At 41.1% G+C, this 12,030-nt stretch overlaps 1 protein-coding gene across 2 annotated transcripts in view; it reads right to left on the reverse strand.

Moving 5' to 3' along the window:
- The window catches only part of PPARG (peroxisome proliferator activated receptor gamma), a 65,951-nt gene extending 57,853 nt beyond the window's left edge, over nt 1–8,098 (reverse strand). Inside the window, exon 1 of one of the 2 annotated variants that reach the window (XM_075433278.1) lies at nt 8,008–8,098. The gene's annotated coding sequence lies outside the window, so the exon portion shown is untranslated. Of the gene's footprint in view, nt 1–7,592; nt 7,680–8,007 lie in introns of those variants that run through there. The other variant, XM_075433277.1, reaches the window with a different exon arrangement.
- Nucleotides 8,099–12,030: the final 3,932 nt, after the last annotated feature.

Here is a 12,030-nt window from a genome sequence, read left to right on the forward strand (position 1 = left end):
ACCAGTGCTACGATTTCAAGTGTATATTTTATGCAAGATATTGGCCTATTGGTTTACTGGAAAAAAACCCAAATTAAACAAGATATTGTGAACATAATAAATATCCACCGCACCCAATTTAACTGGGTAAAGTTAGCCAGCCTGATCACGAGGCAGACCCAAAGAACAAGTCTTTGGGCAGTGCCCAAAGGAAACTGTGTGAGGAACCCTCTTGGGTCTCTTATTCATCAGGCCATAATGTTCTTCTCTGCATCACAAAAACAATTAACCAGTTCAACACAATTGGCAAGCTCGCATCATAGCTAATACTCCAAGAAGCTTGCAAAACAGAACCAAGATCAATTGGCAAGCTAATCATGGAAAGCAAGTGTGGAATTTGCTTGCAATAGAATTTAAGTGTGAACATCCAGATAACCATAAAAAAAAAAAAAAAGCAAGGTAGGAACTTCCATAGGATTTTTGGCAATTATTTTGCATTGCCCTGATAATTAAAAATACTTTAAAACCTGTTTCCTATTTTCAATTCAGGACCTGTCATAATCATTTTTTGTAATACTAATTTTGAAACTTCTTCTGTACTTAATTTTAACTACTCACACTTAGCTGAGATTTTAACTAAATAACCCATTCCACACCAGCCAATTTAGCAATTCTGGCAATAGCTCTGGTGCAAATGTAAAAAAAAAAAATGCAGGAAAATAAACCTTTTTAATGGTGCTTATTTCATTCAGAGAACTGATTTAATGCGAAATCCTCTTGTTCTAAATAAAGCTGAAAGTTTCATCTTGTTTATCATCTCAAAACATATTCAGCAACAGCTGGAAATTCTGAAAGTGAAAGCATATTTGCAGAACTTTTGTTTCCACACTCTTTAATCATGTTCTAGGCAAAACTCAAAAAAATCTACACATTTATATGAGTGTCTTGCAATATGCAGTCATTTGTCAAACTTTTTATGTTGACAATTAGTATAGGCTATTTGAAAGAAATAAAACACTAGCCTAGTTTTCTTAATATTTCTAATCATTTTAAAAATCAAATACACTAACATGCCTTGATGTACAAATAAGACATCTTAGATGTGCAGTTTAAGTGCAAATGATGGCATCGAGGAGTGATGATAGAGAAGAAATACAGTAAAAACCTCACAGAACTTTAGTGACTCAACGAAGTAAATCCATCCACCACCAGTGGTCAACTTTAGCAGAACTGGAGGAATAGCTACCTCACTAGGTCAGTGCAAGAACTTTGTTCCAAACATACTACAAGCTAGAAGGCAAATAGCAGATAAAATAATTTTTCAGTGTCCTGGAGGAAATGAGAACCTCAGCCTGTGACCTTTTCAGAATTTCTCATGATTCCATTAAATATGGTCCTGCATAAGGTTAGAGAATACAGATAAAATTCTGTGTAAATACAGCAAACTTTTCCCCTCACGTACTTCTGTACTTGCTTATTCTCTGGGTGTAACCGAAAATAAAATTTTGCTTTATGGGTTTGGTTCTTTTTTTTTTTTTTTACATTCTTGGGCAGGATTAAAAATCAATTTAGCAATATACCACATTATAACATGCTTCTATTAAGCTTAAAAACTGAGATTCAGCATAAAATTTTGTAGCTGAAATACCACTGTAGGGAACAGTGAACAGTAACTCCAAGTAAAACATATTCAAGATGAAAGGATAAACTCTTCAGTTTTATTTACTGTAGACATAAAAACTCAGTACCTAAACCTATCACGAGGAAATATATACATTACGAATGGCAGTAAATAGAAGTGGCCGCATTTTTCCACAAGCCCCCGTATTAGATAGCACCACAAAGCACCAGGTCTAGGTAGTAAAACCTGTTTTTCTGACCACCCCTGCTAGAAGATCTTGGTGTGAGTGTTAAAGCCTGTAATTAACATTTTTCTTTTCATAGTTCCTTTTTTTTGATGTAACAGAGTGACTCTTTTGGTAGTCTGACATATGTTTCAAACCACCATGGTTGAGAACTTCTTTCACAGCAACATTAAAGTATTCCTCTAGCACAGATATTGAAAATGTACATCATTCTATTTGTATATAGATAGCAACCTAAGTTCAAAGCCTCTCAAAATTGCTGCTACACAACCATGAATAGTTACAGCAGTTACACAACATCTCTGTTCAATAAATCTAAACAAACACACAAGTACTATAGACTTATAATGCAATATTATAACATAAAATCCTACTTTATGCATGCCACGTAACAATATATTGTGTAAAAATTTTAAGACAAGATCATAACTCTGGGTAGGGCTACTTTGTGCAAATATGAAATTCTCTGAAAAGTAATTTGCTTAAACTCAGCAGAAAAACACAAGACACAATAAGAAAACTTCCATCACTGTCACTTCTTCTATACGCCTATTCTATGACAGCTAAAAGTGTTTGTATGAAAATCAGATATTCAGGGTTTTATACACACGTACAGGTAAGTAAGAGGAATCGTAAGTCGAGGTCTCCTATAAAAACATATAGGATTCTGGCAAAAGGGAATCTAAAATATGTCACAATCAGTTTTGTGATAAAGGGGAAAGACATGAGTCCCCACGTAGCTCATGAAATTCCAATATCCCGTACAGCATGAAGTATAATATTTTCCTTCCATAATAGCTGTTATAAGACCAAAACTAGAACTCATGTCTAATTTGAAGATCTAGAATAAACTAATACCAAGTGCAATGTGTGTATCAAAATGTTAGTATTTAATTTAGAGTTAAAATATGTTAAGAAATCGAAAACAAATTCCAGAAAAAAAAAAGCAGATAAACATACTGCTACTGTTACACTGGCATTTCTTAAATAATTTAAAGAAAAATATGTAGGACTTTCACTATAATGTATATTCATGGTTATTTAATTCCAGGCATTTAGTCTCACTGATGAAACAGCAATTCATTTAGAGTCAGAGCCTATATTTTCAGTGTACTAAAACCACAGACTGGATTCAATAGCAACCGCATGGAAGCAAGCCGTACGTAGGACAAAATTTCTAACACTGCACGTAGATTACAACCCTGACCCTACTGAAACAGCAGAACTGCCACTGACCTGAGTGAAGCTGGGATTTATTTCTTACATTCTATGCATCTTCCAATAAACCAACATCATCTTTTTTTGCTATCATGGAATGTTCTGCATATTTCTCTGTTGGGATATTCTCCAATATTTATTATACGGTGTTATCAGATGTTATACTTAGCCTCTCAGCATTTCCGAGATAAGTCGGAAGTCATTCTATAGCATAGGGTTAATACATTACCTATGCACACACGTCCCCTACAAGTACATACATAACCATACATCTATGTTCATCTTAGCTCTCATCAAGCGTACTTGTGCCTGAACATACATACACAAAGCTACGTAAGCTTTGTGTTTTTTAAATTGCTAATTATCAACCAGCAGAGTAGACTTTGGGATTCATAGACTTCAATTCATAGACTTTGTCCTGAATGTGCAGACTGCATGGCATGGAGGTGATCTGCTTAGTCATGAGGGAAGGGGGTGGCTTGTGCAAGTCCACAAAACATCACCTGCTAGTTGAGTCCAGAAACACACAACCCGGCTTTTGAGGTAGTTACTGCCCTGCTCGTTTCTAAGCAGGATATTTTCTCTATTCCCAGTGAAATCTAGTGAAAACGCCAAGTAAAACCAGCTGTATTTAGACAATAGAGTGCTGCTTAGAATTTGAGGGTTTTTTTTCTGTAAATTTGGGGATTTATCATCCAACATACACCTAATTTTTTTTTATATTTGTCATGATGCAGATCAGAATCTATTGTAAGCATAAATCAAAACACTGAAATTTTAAATTAAAATTTTTGCATCAGTCTCACGACTACATTGTGTCTCTGTGGTAAATTTGTAACTATTTGCGTTCGTGTGTCACAGATCCTGTAGTATTAAGGACAGAGACAATCTTTTCATTTGAGTGAGTAACCAGATGGCCCCAGCCTTGACTAGGCTGCTAGGTAATATTGCAACATAGGTAATTAAAAGCATCTATACAGTTCATGTATCATGAATTTTAATCGAAGAATGATGTAACTGCTTAGTTCAATTCTAGAAAGTGTTCCAGGAGAGGACAAGCACGCCAAATAATATAATGGAAGGTGTAGGTGGAGTGGGAGAAAAATGTGAGCTTGATCAAATTGACTTCAGTTCTGCGAAAGTTTTCAGATACGAAGACTGCAGACTAGGCCTTGCTTCCCACTCCCCCTCTCCCCTCCAGCCCCCGAAATTAAAAGAATAAAAGCCTACAAAAGATTTAGTTCTATATTTGCCTTGCGGTGTGAGAACAGCTGACATCTTTGTAGCAACAGGTAAAAGAGAAGTCCACGTTGCAGTAGGAGACCTGATGCTGAAGTAACAACTCAGTCTTCCCTATGGTTGCCACATATATTTTCTCCTTCTTATCTCCTTATACCTGCAAGATCTGAAAGTATCCCAAGCCCCACTCACCATAGGTGCTAGTACTAGGGTTACAATTTGTTTAGCGCTTGCATTTTCTACATACTTTGTCACTGGAACCTGAAAGCAAGCACAACTGAGAAACAGACAGACTATCCTTCTTTAAAAAAAGCAGGGGGTGGGGAAAAACAGAAAAAAGAAATGTAAGAGCATCATCATTTAATGTAAGAGTCAATTTGCATTTCATAAGGGAATCTAAATATCTGAGGACAAATCTTACGGCTTTTAAATTTTTCATTCGTCCTCCACAGGGAAAAAGGGGGATGAGGGGGACATTTTTTCCCCCCCCCCAAGTACTCTGTAACAGTTAAATGAAATCCTCAAGAACTGACCTGTTAATGGGAACCCCCAGCTGCTGTTTGTGGCATGCATATGTAGGACCCGAGTAAAACAATGTTCTTTCGCTTTGGATTATTTCTAACTTTTTCTTTTGTTAGTTCACAAAAAGTTAACTAACACACAGAGAACATTTGGTACCAAGTACCTGAAAAATAGATCCCTGCTGTTAAAGAAATATACATCATTGTGGAAATACAGCATGGAATAATTAGCACTCACCATCTATTATCATGCTAAATTCAGTAAGTCTATCAGTGATTAAAAAATGAAGCTAGTAGCAATAACTAATGGAAAGTATTGTTTCCACGACTTCAAAAGAACCTAGCATGGAGAATTTATAATTATATTTTAATTGCTCTTGAGTAACTGCACTGGAAACTGTTTTACTTCATGCCAGAGGAGAATACAGGAATAATCATTGTGACAAAAGGTAGTAAAAGAAACTTGAATTCTGAATATCAAGTATGCATGAGGACCAACTCACGCTCAGGCTACAAAAAAAAATGGCTGGTAAATATATTCAACACCATTCTGATTAGATTTTATGTAAAAAGATCAAAACAAAATAGGATCCCAGCTATCAAGGTAAAAAAAATCATGAAGTATACTTTTGACTATTTAGTCCATATTTGTACAAGACAGCTTTTGTTCTACTTTCAAACTTTTTCTTGGTTTTATAATATAACTTCTTGCAAAAATTCATTTTATTAGCCATTGCTATAAGTAGTAAATTATACTGATAATAATTGAAGCTGAACTTAAATTTATTTTATCGACTTAGAGATGGACTTGTGGTTATTTAAAAAAAATAATGGAAGAGTCAAATTTAGAAGCAGTGTTGATAGTGGGTGTTTTTGTCAGTATCATAAAGAAAGTAAAAGGCATAGCTTCAATATTCTTCAGTTAAACTCCAATATTTTGCCACCTTCATTTTTTTTTGGTGATAATGATATGAAATATAAATTCATATCAGGAGAAAAAGAATTATTTTTATATTCCTTATTGTAATGGAAGTTTCATTGAATGCTGATGTTTAATAAATTGTGTTATCCAGGAATTTGACATTGAGGCATTTCTAAGAAATACAGACTATCTTAAGGCTGTTTACAGATCTATAATCTCTGAACCACTAACAGTTAGTGAGATGTTTTACAAAACTGATGCCTAAGAACATTCAAATTCAAAAGCTGCCTGTATAAAAATACCTTTAAATTACATTTCTGATTGGTTATCATTCAAAGTCCATGCCAACTATTTTTTCATCTCTCTCTCCCCGTGACAAGCCCATGCTTATATTGTACTGCGTGCCTTAACGCACTGCTCAGAGTGACTTCTTACAATCTCATAATTAAATCTCTAAGCAGCTTTTGCGGCAATTTTTTTTGTGACAGCCAAAGAGAATAACGATGTCAAACATGTGACTTTGCGCAACAACTTCTGATATTAATGGGAGCACAACATCTGAAACCTCTTTCCAAAGGAGAGCCCTATCGTATGTCATAGTCACTTGGTGTGCACTGGGAATTTTTAGTTAACTAGTAACGAATCATAGTAACCTTTTAAAAAGTAAATTACTGATTAAATTATGGACTAATAGGTACCAGAAAAATGTATTTTTTTTGGTTTGAACACTCATTTTTAAATGGAACATTACAACCGCGTTCCACAGCAAAGGCTTGTTTGGAGATGGGGCAGCACATCACGAATACAAGGCTAGCCCACAGCCTGAGTGATTTCAAGGCTAATTCTAACAGATCCTTCTGACTTAAAGGAACCTGGAGCCCACAGTACATGGAGAAACTGATAATGTCCTGAGGTTTTCATCAAACACCAGCCTCACGTCACGGATATTAATAAGTGCATCGCAGTTAAGCCAGCAGTGCATTGCGGGGAGCACGCAGTGCCACAGAGTTACCCCACCACCACAGGAACTCGCCCTCTCCAGCTGCAGAGCGCCCTGGAGAGAAATGACACCAGGAAGGTTACAAAACGCCCCTGCGAACCTGGGGCACCGCCACCGAGACACAACCCGTTTCAACACAGCATCTCGGTAGCTGCAGGCTGGGAAAGGCTCCCCGGCTTTCTGCGGTTGAGAAACTTAAAAGAGGAGGGGAGGAAGGCGGGGGGGGGGGGGGGGGGGGGGGGGGGGGGGGGGAAGTCTTTTCATTCATGGAGCGCAGGAGCCAGGTGAGCGCCGACGCCTCCCCGCCCGCCCCGCTGCCCTGACGCGGTGCGGAGGGTCGGCCTGCCCCGGCGGGCGCTGGGTGCCGCTGCCCCCCGCCCCGGCCCCGCGTACAGCACCATGGACACAGCGCCCGCGCTCCCGCCCGCCGGGAGGCTGCGTGCGGGGCAGGGCTCGCCGCCCGCCGGGCCGCGCACCTGCCGCCCCCCCCCCCCCCCCCCCCCCCCCGGGGTCCGCCCGCCCGGCCCCGCAGCCGGCGGCAGCCCGGCCCGCCAGCCCGCCTCCCTCAGGGCCGTGCCCCGCCGCGTTCCCCGGGCGCTCCGCTTCTCCCCACCGCTCCGGGAAAAGCCCCCGCAGCCCGGCCCCCGCTCCCGCACGGCCACCTTCCCTCCCTCGCCGCGCCGAGCATCCCCGCCGCCTCCTCCTCCTCCTCCTCCTCCTCCCCGGGGCGCAGCTCCCGGCCGCCCGCGCTTCCCCTCACGGTCCCTCCGAGCCCCCGCCAGCCCCCCTTCCTTCGGAGGCGCCCCCCCCCCCTCCCGCCCCGCAGCCCGGAGCTCTCCCCGCCTCACCTCGCGGGACGGTCCCCCCGCAGCCCGCGCTGACCCGGCGCTGTCAAGTCTCGGCGGGGGAAACTGTTCCCTTCTGGTGGGATAAACTCCCCCGCCCGGCCCGGCCCACCGGCCAGGCACCGCCCCCGCCGCCCGGCGCCGCCTCCCGCCCGGCCCACGCGGCCGCCGCTGAGGGGGAGCCGGCGGCGGGAGCGGGGCGCGGGGCCGCGGCGGGGCCGGGGGGCTGTGAGGCGGCGCGGGGCGGCGGGACGCGGGGCGGCGCGCCGGGAGGGACGGGGCAGAGCCGGGCGCCGAGGGGGAGCGGGTGGGCGAGGAGCAGGCGCCGCTTCGCCCTCCTTGCCCCGGCGGACCCGGTCCGCTCCCCCAGCCGGCTCCCGCCGGGTGCGCGCCCGCCGGCGGCATCGCCAGCGCCTACCTGAGGGCGGACCGCGGGCCTGGAGTTTGATCTCTGCTCTCTCTGAGCTGCTGTGACTGAAAATTCAGCTTCTCCGGCCGCTGACCGCTTTCTCTTTTGCGTTCCCGTTCTCCAGCGAGCTCCCCTCTGCGCTGCCTGTAGCCGGCTCGGTCACCTCACGCCGCTTTGCATCCTGCGCTGACAGGAGCAGAGGCTTTCTGAAAAGATACTGAGCGGCGACAGAGGTAAATGGAATTCTTTTCCCCCTCGCCTTCTCTGGCGACAGACTCCCCCCCGCTCCTCCTCCCGGCGCGCAGGGGAAGCGGTGCGGGCTGCGCTCGGTAGGTCGCCAGGGAGAGCGTGTTCCGACAAGCATGTCACCTCCTGCTGCTTCCCCCCCCGAGCCTCTGCGAAAGAAAAGAGGCGTGGGATCAACAGGCTGCAGAGAGCCAGCCTCTAAGTCAAGATGCCCCAGGATACAGCCATTTACATGTAAAAACTCTCGATCTCTTGGACATCGTTAGAAGATTCGGAGGATCCTAAATTTGCCTCATTAAGGTCATCAAGCATTTTGAAAGAGAGCCTGCATTTGCTTTATTATTTGTATACCGAGGGTAATTTACAGATTATAGTTGAATACTCAAAATACCCGGTCTACTAACAGCGCCTACAGCTATTTGTTTACGAGAACAATCTTTCTGTCTGTAGGGGCTCGAAGCCTTGTGTTAGTTTTTATGCAAATTATCTGTCTATTTGTGTAGGCTTGAAGTGTTACTTCTGCCTTACATATCAAGGAATTTTTTTCAATTCATGCTTTTCCCTCCATCTGAATCTTTTAGCCCTAGGAATGTGGAAGTCTCTTGTTTGTAAGGGGTTTTTTTATTTTCTTTTTTTTTTTTTTTTTAAACATACTGTAGTAGTATCTAGTAATACCCTGACTCAGAATTAGGAGCCAGGTACTGAAAACAACTAAAGGAAAACCTCAAAATTAGCTCAAGATGCCATGGATGCATAAACGGGCAAATGGGGGTGAAATAACAATAACAGAGGCTTACATACCTAAATTATTAATATTTCTAACCACTTAACAGCAATATCTCAGGTAAAGTTTCAATAGAAAGTTGAAAGATGAAGGATCTTGGCTGGACACCTCCACAAACTTCAGATGTAGCTCTGCTGGGAACAGAAACAACGCTGTTCTCTGTGCAAGCTGATGGAGAATACAGCAATTTAGTTTAAGTGTCTGAATAATAGAGAAGCCCTCCCAAAAATCTAGGCTTTAACATGCAAATTTTTTAAAACTCCATGAAACTGGGAGTGTTCCAGAAACTGGCAGGTATTAATGAACATCTGACTGTGACTATAAACTCGTGCTTTGAGCCTAGACTTTTAATAAGTTCGTCAGTAAAGCAGAAATACAAAACATAGTTCAGATTTAAATGAAGTTGCGTGGGTGAAGTGGGCATATCTAACTCAGCCCAGAGAAATCAGCCAAGCAGAGCTTTCAGAGAAGTATTGCAAATGCCATATCTTTTTATCTCTGTTATAAGCATTATATTCTTTTAGCAACTTCATCCTTTGAACAGAACTCATAAAACATGAAGCAGAAACAGTAATATTGACTTATGTACAAATCACTTAGGTTTTGTAAATACGTGTTTTAGCAGATTGAGACAGGAAAGGAAGAAAACTACTTGGTCTGATTTCCTACTTAACATAGATTTTTAGGTAGTATTTGGTACTTCATTAAAAGTTTCTTTTAGAAAGACAGCTAATCTTAATTTGAAGAATCAAGAGATGAAGAACCCATAAATTTTCTTTGGTAGTTAAAAATATGCTGTATTTATAATTTGAATTAATCTGTTCACCAACAAAGAGTGGGTTTTTTTTCACACATGGAACATAGAAAGCCAATCATTTTTGTATTGGTAAAGTAATAAAATAGGTTGCAAATACATTATCTATTCTATAATTAATTCTAGAGTTTCTTTATACAGTAATGAAATGGTCATAACAAAGAAATTATCAATTTCTCACACAGCTTTTGTTTGCATTATTTGACTACACAGTTTTTGAACACGCGGACTTTCTCCCCTGGTTATCGGAGAGAATTCCTAAGTTTGGCTGGGGCCTTTAAGCGATACGACATCAGAATGTCAGGCTCAGGCCTTCCTGAGTCACGGACAATTCTTCCCTGAAGTCAAAGAGAAGCAGAAAAGGGCCTCTCAGCATCAGCTCCGGTTTAAAATTAGATGATAACTTCTCTTCACAAAAGATCAGTTTTACTTTGTTTTTTCGTATTGGATATAAAAGCGTTACTTAGTTCTTTTCATGTAGAAGAATTGCATTTTATATTACTTTTAATCATGCTGTTTTTCATGGTAAGTCTTTTTGAAGAGTTTGATGCATCTGAAAAAATGTCTTATTTCTGCGTACACTTATTACTGAGTGTATATTATTAATTTTAATTATTAGGAAAATTTGAAGCAGGTTAAATAGCCCCATTGAAATGACAAAGAGTACTTTGTGGAATCTCAAGATGGATAAGAGTCTTACTGTAGACCAATACCCCCCTTGAATGTTTTTATTTCTCTTCCATCTTGATGTATGGATTTTTGAGCAATAGGCTCTCAGGTGTGCCAGGTAGGGTTTTATGGTTTGATCCAAGGTTAGAACAATGAATATAGTAAAGACACTCTGTCTATGAGACGTGATTTTTATGAGTGGCTGGAAAAGGGTGGAAATCTTAGAAGGATGTAGAGGTGAAAGAGTTACACCTCTTCCTCTCTCTGCAAATAGGCTAGTCCCAGCTTTCACTTAACTATTTGATGTTTCCATTGTGTCTATGCTTTCAGTCTCTAGGTGCGTTACAGAAGTTTAAAATCACAGATCACACAGTGTGTCCCATCTCAGTATTCTGGATAGAATGACAAAGTATCTAGCCAAACTTTTAACATCTAGAGGGCAATCTCCTACATTAGCAGAGTGACTATAAATCTAGCAGTGAGAGGAACAAGTTCTGATTGTGGAAATTGGTTTCAAGTAACGGAGTTTAAGTAAGCTAAGAAACTATTGTATTGCTGCCTTTTTACCCTGTGCACTTTCTCTTGAGTTATGTAATTTTTTAATTTATATATCGGCTGTTCTTCTATTGATAACAAGAACTTTGTCTTAGCGTATCTTATTCTGTCTTTATTGGCACTTTTTGGTCTGGGCAGATATGTTTGTAAAAAGTATTTCATAATATTCCACCACACCCCGATATTCAATTTTCACATTCTATGTATACACGCTTTTACTTGAAGGAAATCAGAAGTTTCAGCTGCTATCAGTGGTGTTTTATACAGATATATGGCAAAACCTATAGTGTAAACTGCATTTCTTTAAGTGATGGTAGAGATCTACCCCTTGGTATGACTCCAAACTCTGGAGATCGCACTCCAGTATCGTGATCCTGCAATAACCATGTTGTGCCTCGGATCCAGCAGAAGTGATAGGACTAGGCATAATGCAGATTTTTCACAGATAACTGTAGAGCGGATCAGAACAAGAACACTTTAAACTAAAAATGACCCTCCTTTTCCTGAACTTTGAGGCTTAAATAAAAAGAGAACAAAATCCAAATCACGCCTGCTTTAAATACAGTAAAGCCAAGATCACACCAGGCTGCCTACCTCTGGTTTTTTCATGATCTTTGGTCTCTCCCCAACTCTTGACTTCTCTGATTTCATTCTCTCTTGAAGAGAATAACTTTCTTTTTAGGATTGTCTGGTTCTTTCATAATTGGATATTATCTTCATGTTCTGGTCCCATTCTGATCAAATGGGCCCAAATTGCATATCACACACAGATAACAGGCCAAAGAATGTAAAGGAATAAAGAGCTCAATCATATACTGCTATCCGTCAGATTCCTCAAGCTCTCAGAAATTTATTTCTGAAGGAATCATTTTAAAGGAACCAAAAATTATGGTCATTTTGACTCTCCTTTAAAACCAGTTTATCCTTTATGAATGTAACTTACTCAACTTCAGAAATTCAGATT

This window comes from Opisthocomus hoazin, chromosome 11 (genome assembly GCF_030867145.1).
Source record: "Opisthocomus hoazin isolate bOpiHoa1 chromosome 11, bOpiHoa1.hap1, whole genome shotgun sequence".
NCBI lineage: Eukaryota > Metazoa > Chordata > Aves > Opisthocomiformes > Opisthocomidae > Opisthocomus > Opisthocomus hoazin.